Source organism: Salvelinus sp. IW2-2015, linkage group LG15 (assembly GCF_002910315.2).
Source record: "Salvelinus sp. IW2-2015 linkage group LG15, ASM291031v2, whole genome shotgun sequence".
In the NCBI taxonomy this organism is placed as follows: Eukaryota; Metazoa; Chordata; class Actinopteri; order Salmoniformes; family Salmonidae; genus Salvelinus; species Salvelinus sp. IW2-2015.
The window spans coordinates 61,114,263-61,125,384 of NC_036855.1; the positions used below are offsets into that span (position 1 = coordinate 61,114,263).

The 11,122-nt window shown below is 40.5% G+C and overlaps 1 pseudogene; it reads right to left on the reverse strand.

Annotated features, from left to right (window-relative positions):
- Positions 1 to 95: 95 nt before the first annotated feature.
- On the reverse strand, positions 96 to 2,044 carry LOC111974449 (creatine kinase U-type, mitochondrial-like; annotated as a pseudogene).
- Between the last annotated feature and the right edge of the window lie 9,078 nt (positions 2,045 to 11,122).

Consider the following 11,122-nt stretch of genomic DNA (forward strand, 5'->3'; position numbering starts at 1 on the left):
CACAATTAATGATTTGGATTTATATAGCTTTATTGAAGTATATTGTTTGTGAATGTAAAATCGCAAGTCGGGGCATCTGCAAGGCCAGTCTCTCTCTACTTGAACTGTGAGATGGGTGCAGGGATTCGGATATCCTGATCTCTCTCCAGTCTCTTCTCACACGCAATCAGGTATTTAACCCCATCAATCACATTCTGAACAAGCTGGACCTACATACAACATGCAAACACACATAACCTATTCTTTCTCCACTCTCTACAACTACCTATTAAAGCTGATTATGATTGTCACTGTCACTGCATTCTATTCTGTGGTGTAGTGATGCAGTGTCTTACCTCTGACTCACCCAGTCTGGCCAGGTTAGAGATGTCAACGGTTGTGCCACAGTTGCGGAGTCCACGCCGTCCATACCTCGCTTCTGCAGAAGCAGGTTGTCCAGCATCTTCTGAAAACGAGCATCCCAGTAAYAAATAACAGAAAAACAAACAGAGAATTTAGGATCCTGGAATTTGAGGACAGCTCAGCACAGGGATCCCCTTAGCACATTTTCTTCATACGACTGTTCATGTGTCAACCCATAGGTGAGTGAGGTGGTAAGGGCCAGACCTTGCTAAGACGAGGTTGGTTGGCCTGAGTCCAGTGCCCAGGTTGGAGGGGCAGGTGAGGATGTAACCCAGCCTCTCSCTCCACATGAACTCCCAGCCTTTCTCCATGATCAGCCTCTTCACCTGGTGGTGATGTCAACAACAGCTCATAAAAAGACACAACAAAGCATGAAAGGTTTAAGTGTCATTTAAGACACAGTTAACGTGTGGGTGTAGGCAATGAATCCAATCAGTGATTCTGCTGGGCTCCCCTCATGTCCCCTGTAGAACCTCTCAAACACCCTCTTCATGTTGCTGCCCTTCTCTATCTAGATGACCCGGGTGTGGTCCTCCTAGTTGATCCACAACAGGAAGTTCTCCTGGTTGTTGTGCCTTTCCAGACCAACGGGTTATCTCCATAGGTTTCAGCACTTCTAAAATAGTTTCTATTGTTTGGTTTTAGAGTTGTGCTTTTATCAAAACATTATACTTACCAAATGCCCTGTGCATCTGGCCAATCCCTGGCCATTCCTGCACAGGTCAAGAGGGGGGATACTGGTATATCGAACAGAAAGTGATCCTGTGAACTCTGAAACAAGTGTTATGCATCTCAGTGATAGAATAAGGAAATTAAACAAATAAAAACATTTCTCCAAAGCAGTGTGTGATGCAGACTGTGTTTTCCTCACATGAATGAGCAGCTGCTGCTCCTTGTCAGTCATCTGTACTGTCCCTTGAGTTACCCCTGCAGGACGTTGAGGGCGTCCACCACCAGCTACACCTCCCGGCGCTCCGTCCAAAAACAGCCAGGTGGCAGGCTCAGCCCTCAGGTGCTCAGGCCCGTCCACGTGACGATGACACGTGGCGCTCATCAAACTGACCTGCCCGGACCTGACAAGAGACTATGGTAAGTACTGGCTCACTTGAACAGTTTAGAATGTAGATATGTAGGTCTGGTACCTAGTCAACTGGGTGGTTGATGCAATGACATTTCTATACTTATGTCCATGGACATTCCCATCATTCTGTACCTTGCTGGCATCCAGGTCTGTGGGGAGATTGTGTATAAATGTATGGCCTTAAATAAATGAAACCTTGGTAACCAACAGCAATCACAAAGCAAAGGCTTCTGTGTTATTCTTTCCTTTCAATACTTCTCCTCTCTACACACAAAAAGGTGGAATATTGGGAAACTCTGCTATTAAGAGTCTGCAGAGCACTTTCCTTCACTTCAAGGCAGAATTGAAAACTGCAGTTGATCCTCTTTCATCTAGGTTTTATCTGTATAACACATTTATAAGGAATGGGTGATGCTCCAATATGTGTAGTAGCTTTAGAATATCTATTTCACGGTGACCGCCATTAGATTCAAAAAATGCATTGAAGTTCCAGCAAGATAGGTAGCAGGCATACCAATTCACTGTGAAAAYACACAGACCACAAATGCCGTTGTGACCCATCCCGATAGGACTCCTCGTCTCCGGCTACCATGCCAACAGACTTTATGAAGGGCACACAGCTTGGCATAGAGGGAAGGTATGAGGTGACTGGCCTTGCAGTTGTTGTGTTTGCGTAAATCAGGGAACTCTTCACTGTGAGAGAAATTGAAGGTTGGTAACACTATTGAAATAAGTACAGACAAAAAGGGGGTACAATGATAGCACACCCCTAACGAATTAATAGGTGTTGGAGGCTGTGGACACTGGGATCTGTCACTGTCTGTCTGGGATAACTGGCAGGGTACAGCCTCCTGACTTGKGCTCCTGTGGTGACGTGCTCTCTGTTCAGAAAAAACCCTGCTGTAGCAAATGACCATACTCCACTAAGAGACAGGACTCCTATGTTGCGCTTCCTAGGTGACCACAGCTTGAAGAAACTGCTTGCCATTTTCCCTGTGAAACATAAGAGTGTGTTACTGATACTAGCTGCTGTCCCCTTGATCCTGAAGTACTACTCATCACTACTACTCAAGATCTACACAAAACCTACTGGTGTTACTACTTGATTGCTATTGAGATGTGTAGTAAACCAGTAGTGATTTATGTAGTAATTTAAGTACCGGTAGTAATGAGTGATACATTGGGTTTCACTACTGTTGAACACTACATATTTCCTACTCAAATCACTACATAATTCTCCCTTAATGACTACTGTGCAACTACTGAGCTTTTGGGTATCTACTGCTTAAAATCTACACATACCTACACAATTCCTACATGTTCACTATTGGATTACTACACAACGCCTACACATTACTACTGTATGCCTATTCAATCCCTATTTAATTACTACTGCCAGTGCCATCTGTGTGTGTAGTGTTGTGTCACTACTGAATTGCTCCTGATCCTTTTTAATCTCCTAAATAAACCCTTTAGAATTACTATTGAAAACATTTACTACTGTTTATCTATTCAAAATCACTACTGACATCTTCTTGTTTCACTACTGTGTCACTACTAGACCAGTGCACATTATTGAACTTTTTATTATTATTACATTAATTACATATTAAATTACATAGTTACACTTTTTTGTTAAACCCTTTGAAGTCTTSTCTTCATTCAGCTTTGACTTAAATTAGTGTTAAATGCAAATAAAACCAAGTTTTTGCTGTTCTCTAGGTCTCATAATGTTGACCATGTCACGACTTCCACTGAAGTCGGTCCCTCTCCTTGTTCGGGCYGTGTTCGGCGGTCGATGTCACCGACCTTCTAGTCATCATTGATCCATTTTTCATTTTGCATTGGTTTGTCTTGTCTTCCTTCACACCTGGTTCCAATCCCATCAATTACATGTTGTGTATTTAACCCTCTGTTTCTCRTCATGTTTTGTCYGAGATTGTTTAACTATCTTCAGATCCTCTTTTTTGTTGCAGTCACATTTCTCCACAACGTAACTTTTAGAAAATAAAGATACGCAGCAGTAATATGTAGGCATTGTGTAGTAATACAATTATAAGCTATTATTAATCATCTGCTAACATAAGACAACAAAGAAAAACATTTGATAAACAATGTTAATCTTACCAACAATGGCCTCCAGTCTTCTTATGTCGAGGGCCACCTTGGCAACATGTCAAAAGAGGTAAGTAGAATGGGTAAGAATACCAATATGAAAATACTGTACATTTGCATACAAACACACTTATTAGGTATCATGAGGCTACATACTGTAGCTACATTTCAATGGTGCTAGCAAAGAGCTAGGCTAAACTCAATTACATCTCTATGACAACGGCTAACGCCTAAGACCGTTTTGGCTAGCAATCTTTTTGATGTGGTTAAAAGTTAAATACACGGCTAAACAACGACATGAACGTATTCATGAAACATGATGGAAAGTTGATTTACAGATGGTGCCAGCATAAGGGTTATGGACGCCAGGATGATGAAGGATGGAAGATGATTACATTCGGGATTGTCAAAAACAGTAGCTAGCCAACAACAACAACCAAATACTTCCTGTTATGTCTTCTTCTGCGATCGCGAAAAACCAGTGTAGTCTGGCTGTAGTGTTGTGATACTTATTTACTACTAACATAAAGTTGTAAAAAATCTACCTGATTACTATTGAAAAGCCTGTGTAGTAAAGCTGTTGTGTTTTGACTACTTATTAACTAACTACATCAAGTAGTAAAACTACACGATTACTACTTGAAACACTATGGTTTTCCTACTGAAATCTACAAAACTCTACTTGTGTATCTTGAGTAGTGCATGAACTACACATTCACTACACAATCCCTATAAGTCTCTACATAGTCACTTCTACAACATGTATAGGTTTTGTGTAGTAATCCAGTGGTACTTTTTCATGKGGGATTCAACTGTATCAAACACCATAACATATCAGAAAGTCTACAGTAATGTTAGCTAGCGTCCTTTTCACACTATGATGAGTGTTTTGGTCATATATTAGGCCTATTGTCCCTCCATCAGTAGATTCATATGGTAGGTAGGCCAACATACCTTAAATTACCTAACTAGCCTCTTGACTGGAGGACTATGTCTATACCTATAAATCCAACAACGCAGGCCGGTTTGCTAACCTASCTAGTTAGCAAGACTGGTTAGCATCGGATCGCGAATGTTGGGTTGTTTGATAAGTTTAACACTAAACAAATGGGATATTTAATTTAACATGAGGATGGCGCGCAAGATGGCGGTCAGTGCAGATAATTTGTTTTGGAAACTGAAGGAATTATTGGATTTCCTTACCCAATTATGACCATTGGATTATTTATATATATTTATATTAAAACCCTGTATGAATATGGTTTASTTRATTTACCAAAGTAATTGATTACTTTTTGCAAGTTATTCACCTCTAAAACTAAGTTTGCGACAACACTAGATAGCCTGATAAGCTAGCTAGCTCAAAAACGAGCTTGTCGAACGTACATGTAAACTGCCACAACCAGAACCAAAAGGAAAAGAAATGGAGAGATCGTCAGATGGACAATTAACCACAAAAGATAGTATGATTTTGGGTACTCCTCTTCAGAATGTAACTGTGGGGGGGAAATACTGCAATGGGTGATGAAAATGTGGTGAGCACGGACAACAATGCTCACAACTTGCGCCCTCCAGCCCCCAGCTCAGGCCTTTACCTTACGACCCCGGCACTCCAGTCAAGCCCCAGCGGGAAAAGATGAGAGGCCAAGAGAAATGTCACTTCTTGAGATGCAAAACAATATTGTAATGCTTTTGACAGGAAAGATAGATGAAAGGGCAAATGGCTTGGAGGTCACGGTTAGGGAGAATACGATGAAAATTGAGGCCATTCAAAAATCTGTTGACTTTATCTTCGGAGAAGTGAAAACCCTCAAAAGTGACATGAAGAAAGTGGAAGTTATCTGCCAGGAAAATGAAAAGAAGGTGGCTGAACTCGAGCAAAGGGTGAATGAGGCGGAGAGATACCAGCGCAGGTGGAACCTGAGGCTCCATGGAATTCCAGAGCAGGCGGYTGAGGACATCAAATGCAGAGTTGTTGACATCTGTGGAGCTGTCATTCCCAAATCAAAAGCCAAACTTCAGGAAAATATAGACATCGTCCATCGTTTGGGAAGACTTAAGGATCAAGACAAGAGACCGAGGACAACCATCATCCGGTTCACCAACAGATCTACAAAGGATCTTCTTTGGAGGCGAGCGAAGAATTGTGAATTTCTCATCAAGCAAACATTGAGGTTCACGGAGGATCTGACCTCCGCAGACAAAGTGACAAGAGAGAAACTGTGGCCGATGGTGGCTGCAGCTCGAAAGGCAGGGAAAACTGCATTTTTTATCGGTGCAAGAGTGATCATCGATGGGAAAGAAATGCGGCCAAATCAGAACATTTGAGTGAGAGCCAGAGTCTAACTCGGACAGAACTGTCAGGACAAAAAACTGATTACCAGGTGAAAAGCATCCTTTTATTATAAAAATGTACACAAACACTTGAATGAGAAAAGGCCGAACAGTGAACTGGTAAACTAAACACTAACTATAGGTGAATAACTGCTTATTGTAAAGTCTACACAATATCTCCCCCTTGTGGGAGTAAGAATACTTTGGTAAATGTATGACCAATATTTGTTTGTTTTTTGTTGGAGAGGTTAATAATGGGATGGAAATCCTTTTGAGTTACATATATATTATATATGTAATATATGTATATATGTATATATATATATTATATTAGCATAACAAGGTTGTTGGTTGAAGTTTATGTCTTTATCTCTTTGTTCAATTAATGTCAGCGGTATTCGTAATTTACTCAAGCATAAGGCTATTTTCCTGTATTGCAAACGGTTTAATGCAGACTTTTACTTTTTACAAGAGACTCATGCTTGTTCTTCCGATCTATCTTTTTGAAAACTCAATGGGGTAACGATATCTGGTTATCATATGGCAACAACCACTCTGCAGGTGTAGCAGTTTTAAGAGGTGCATTTAAAGGGAAGGCCATCAGTAGTAAGACTCACCACTCTAGACATTGGTTAATTTTAACAGTAAATTTCAACAGTGAAATGTTTTTATTAGGGAATATTTATGCATCCAACAACAAACAAAACAACAGGATATTATTTCAAGAATTTTAAGAAGAAATTAATAGAGTTATAGGTGTATTTCAGGATATCAAAATTATCTTAGGTGGAGATTTTAATTCTGTATCTAATGTGATGATTGACAGATATCCCCCTCCTAACAGATCCAGCATAGTTAATCCTGAGTTTAATAACCTATGTCTTGGTCTTGGATTAGTAGATATTTGGAGATCTAAATATCCTGATAAAAATGAATTCACTTGTAGTAACAAGGACATGTCCAGACAGTCAAGAATTGACTTCTGGTTGATTTCTAATTCATTAGATAATTCTGTAGTCAAGGTATCAATTGAACCATCAATTCTTACTGATCATAAAGTTATATTGTTATCTTTAAATATGAATGGATCTGAAGTTAAACTGAATCGGAGTTATTGGAAACTCAATAGTAGACTGTTGGAAGATMATCATTTCAAGATGGATGCCAAAGATATTATACAAGACAATTGGAGGAAAGCCCAACTATTTAAGTCTTATGGGAAATATTGGGAATTAATMAAGTATGAAATAAGACAAACAGCCATGAAGAGAGGTAAAGAAATTGCTGAACTTAAAAGATTGAGGGAAGATAAACTTGATAAGGAAATACTTTCTCTAATCTCTATGGAGGACCTTGATGAAGAAGGAAAGTGTCAGTTATTCGCTTTACAACTAGAAATGGACCYAATGTATGAAGAGAGAGCAAAAGGGGCATTTGAAAGATCAAGAAGGAGATGGTTGGAGGAAGGTGAAAAAAATACAAAATACTTTTACAATTTAGAAAGAAAACATTCTGAATTTACATCTATTCATAAGCTCAATATAGATGGCAAAGAAAATGAAAACCCCAAAGATATTTCAAAATATGTTTCAGAATTCTATGGTAACCTTTATACCAGTAATGCCTGTCCTACTAGTGACATATCTGCCTTTCTAGACTCTGTCAAAGACTGTGCAAAATTCATAGATGAAGACTTCCAAAAGTCTTATTTATTTATTTCACCTTTATTTAACCAGGTAGGCAAGTTGAGAACAAGTTCTCATTTAATACAATATGCTGGGACCTGGCGTCCAAGATATTGTGTACAAACGACGTTTTGGCAAATACAGACAACTCAGAGTCACATGGACGTGAATGATCCAACAATATAGTCAAATATGAAGTACAGTAGACAAATAAGTATATATAAATGTGAGCAATGAGGTGAGTAAGGGAGGTAACAATAAAGACCATGGTGGCGAAGTAAATACAATATAGCAAGTAAAACACTGGAATGGTAGATTTGCAGTGGAAGATGTGCAAAGTAGAAATAGAAATAATGGAGTGCAAAGGAGCAAATAAATAAATACAGTAGGGGAGGAGGTAGTTGTTTGGGCTAAATTATAGATGGCTATGTACAGGTGGCAGTAATCTGTGAGCTGCTCTGACAGCTGGTGCTTAAAGCTAGTGAGGGAGATAGTGTTTCCAGTTTCAGAGATTTTTGTAGTTCGTTCAGTCATTGTTCGTTCCATCATTGGCAGCAAAGAACTGGAAGGAGAGGCGGCCAAAGGAGGAATTGGCTTTGGGGGTGACCAGAGAGATATACCTGCTGGAGCGCGTGCTACAGGTGGTGCTGTATGGTGACACAGCGAGCTGAGATAAGGGGGGACTTTACGTCGGCCTGCGACGAGGTGTGGTGACATGACCTGGAGGTCAGGTCGAAGGTTTGGCGACGGTATGAAGCAAGGCGCCGGTTGGTGACAAACGTGGGCTGGTGACGATGATCCAATTTATTGAGTAGGGTATTGGAGGCTATTTTTAAATGACATCGCCGAAGTCGAGGATGGTAGGAGATGGTCAGTTTTACGGGGTATGTTTGGCAGCATGAGTGAAGGATGCTTTGTTGCGAAATAGGAAGCATTCTAGATTTAACTTTGGATTGGAGATGTTTGAATTGAGTTGGAAGGAGAGTTTACAGTCTAACCAGACCCCTAGGTATTTGTAGTTGTCCACATATTCTAGGTCAGAACCGTCCAGAGTAGTGATGCTGGACGGGCGGGCAGGTGCAGGCAGCATCGTTGAAGAGCATGCATTTAGTTTTACTTGTATTTAATAGCAGTTGGAGGCCACGGAAGGAGAGTTGTATTGCATTGAAGCTCGTCTGGAGGGTTGTTAACAAAGTGGTCACAAGAAGGGCGCGCAGAAGTTAGGTGTGAGTGATATGGTGTCGTCAGCCTCGAGACGTGGCATGTACGAGAGTGCCACGCCGTCATGGCCAAGTAGAACGGTGCATAATTGGATGGGCTTCCCTAGCAACGCCATTATCGCGTGTGAGGAGGTCGGTAGGCCACCTAAGAATTGAACCTCGTGCTCACTCCCTCCCAGTCGTAGTACCTGTCCAGAGGCCCATGAATAGCGATGGCTTTGAAGTCCAACTCCTCGGACACACACACATCCTTCCACTGTTGCATTCACACTGAACTATTCTATTCCACGAGAAGTAGTTGGGGATGAACCATTGGCGGATGTGGATACATACATATTGAGAGATACCGGTTCTCAACCAGTGCTAAATCGAGTTCGATCTTACGTGGCTGTCTGCATAGGATGTTCGTTGAATTGTACAGGTGAAGCTTTGGGCCCGAGGTCCAAATGCGCTATACCGCTGGCACCATGTTAATTGCTTGCTTATCGATCGCGCGGTTAAGGATATACGCGTTGTCTTAGGAGACTTCAAGAGTCTGGAAGCGGCTCTCGAGGCAGAACGGTGCACCCCTATGACTACGCTCGCTGACCCAGATTTGCTCGTCAATAAGCCGCTAGGGAATTGTCTACAGGTTGTATTTTTATGTGTGTGGTAAATCTGTGTGTTCGACTTGTGCTTCCGGATGAGCCTAGTACTATCTCTAGCGGCCTCGAGTATATTAGTCATGAGTAGTGTGCTGTGCAGTTTGGTTATAGAGTGTCTCCTCGCTCTGAAGACGGGTAAATGTATCCGAGCTGCTTCCAGAGTTTCGGTGGAATATCATGCGCACCGAAAGAAACTCAGGTTGAACAGGCATAGTAATAGGTTTTCTTCAACAATTTCGTAGATAATTTTTAGAAAGAAGGTCCATGTTGCTCTTTAGCCGGGATTATGATTATGTAGAGGTTGTATTTTGCACCTATTGATTGGGGATTTGTGAGTTGATGGGTATGGTTGCTGTAGGTTGGGTGCGCGTGTGCATGAATTGACGGGAGCTGATGTGTTGTGTGGTGGTGTGGTAGGAAGTGCCGGTAGATATGCTTATTGAGTATCTCAATTTTGTTATCTTGTGGTCATGGAATGACAGAGTTCCTATTTCTGTGCATGGCTGTTGGTGTTTCTTTTCTCCATGGCTTGTGTTAAACCGTGTTATATGTTCTATCATATGTTTAGCGGCGGTGTTGCGCCAGTTAAATAGCCGTTTCATCAGTGGAACGTATCGCGGCATTTGAACTTGAGTTGGTTCCATTGGCTCTGCTTTCCGCGTTTGTGGAGCGCATGGGTAACGATGCTTCTGGAGTGATTTGTGGTCGGTCGCTGGGTCGAGGGTTCGAGGATTTATATGTCATAACAGCTCGATTGTTGTTACATTTACAGTGTCCCAGAACTTTTTTGAGTTTGTGTTGCAGGAAGCAAATTTCTGCTTGAAAAAGCTTTGTAATGAAATTATTTCTATTAATGAAATAAAAAAATGTGTCAGCAAGTTAAAAGAGAACAAATCTCCAGGGAATGATGGCATTATCAGTGAATTCTATAAATATTTTCAGGAGGATATTATTGAATTTATATTTAATGTTTTTAAGGAGGCAATTGATTTCGGGGTCCTGCCTGTTTCTATGACACAGGGCCTAATTTCTGTAATACCCAAACCAAACAAAGATTSTATGATGTTAGAAAATTGAAGACCAATCACATTAATGAACAATGATGGAAAGATACTTGCATCCATCTTTGCAGAAAGACTTAAAAAAGGTCTTGACCAAATCATTGACGATACCCAGTCGGGTTTTATGAAGGGCAGARATATATGTAATAATGTTCGACTAGTATTGGACTTGATAGACTACAATGAGCATATTATGGAAGATAGCTTTATTTTATTTGTAGACTTTTACAAGCCATTTGATACAGTTGAACATTATTTTATTTTTGAGACTCTTCGATTTTTTGGTTTTGGTCAATATTTTCAAAGTGTAATTAAGACACTTTACAATAATAGTAACAGCTCTGTTAAATGATCCCATGGAACTTCACAAAGATTCGACATTAGAATTAAACAAGGATGCCCAATTTCTCCTTTCTTATTTTTATTGGTCACACAAGTATGGCACTTCATATAAATAAGGATAGTTTTAGGGGTATTCAGATACAAGACAAAGAGATAAAATGTTCACAATTYTCTGACGACACCACCATTTTTTAAAAGATCATAATGAAGTCAGGAAAGCTGTTGATTGTATTAATGC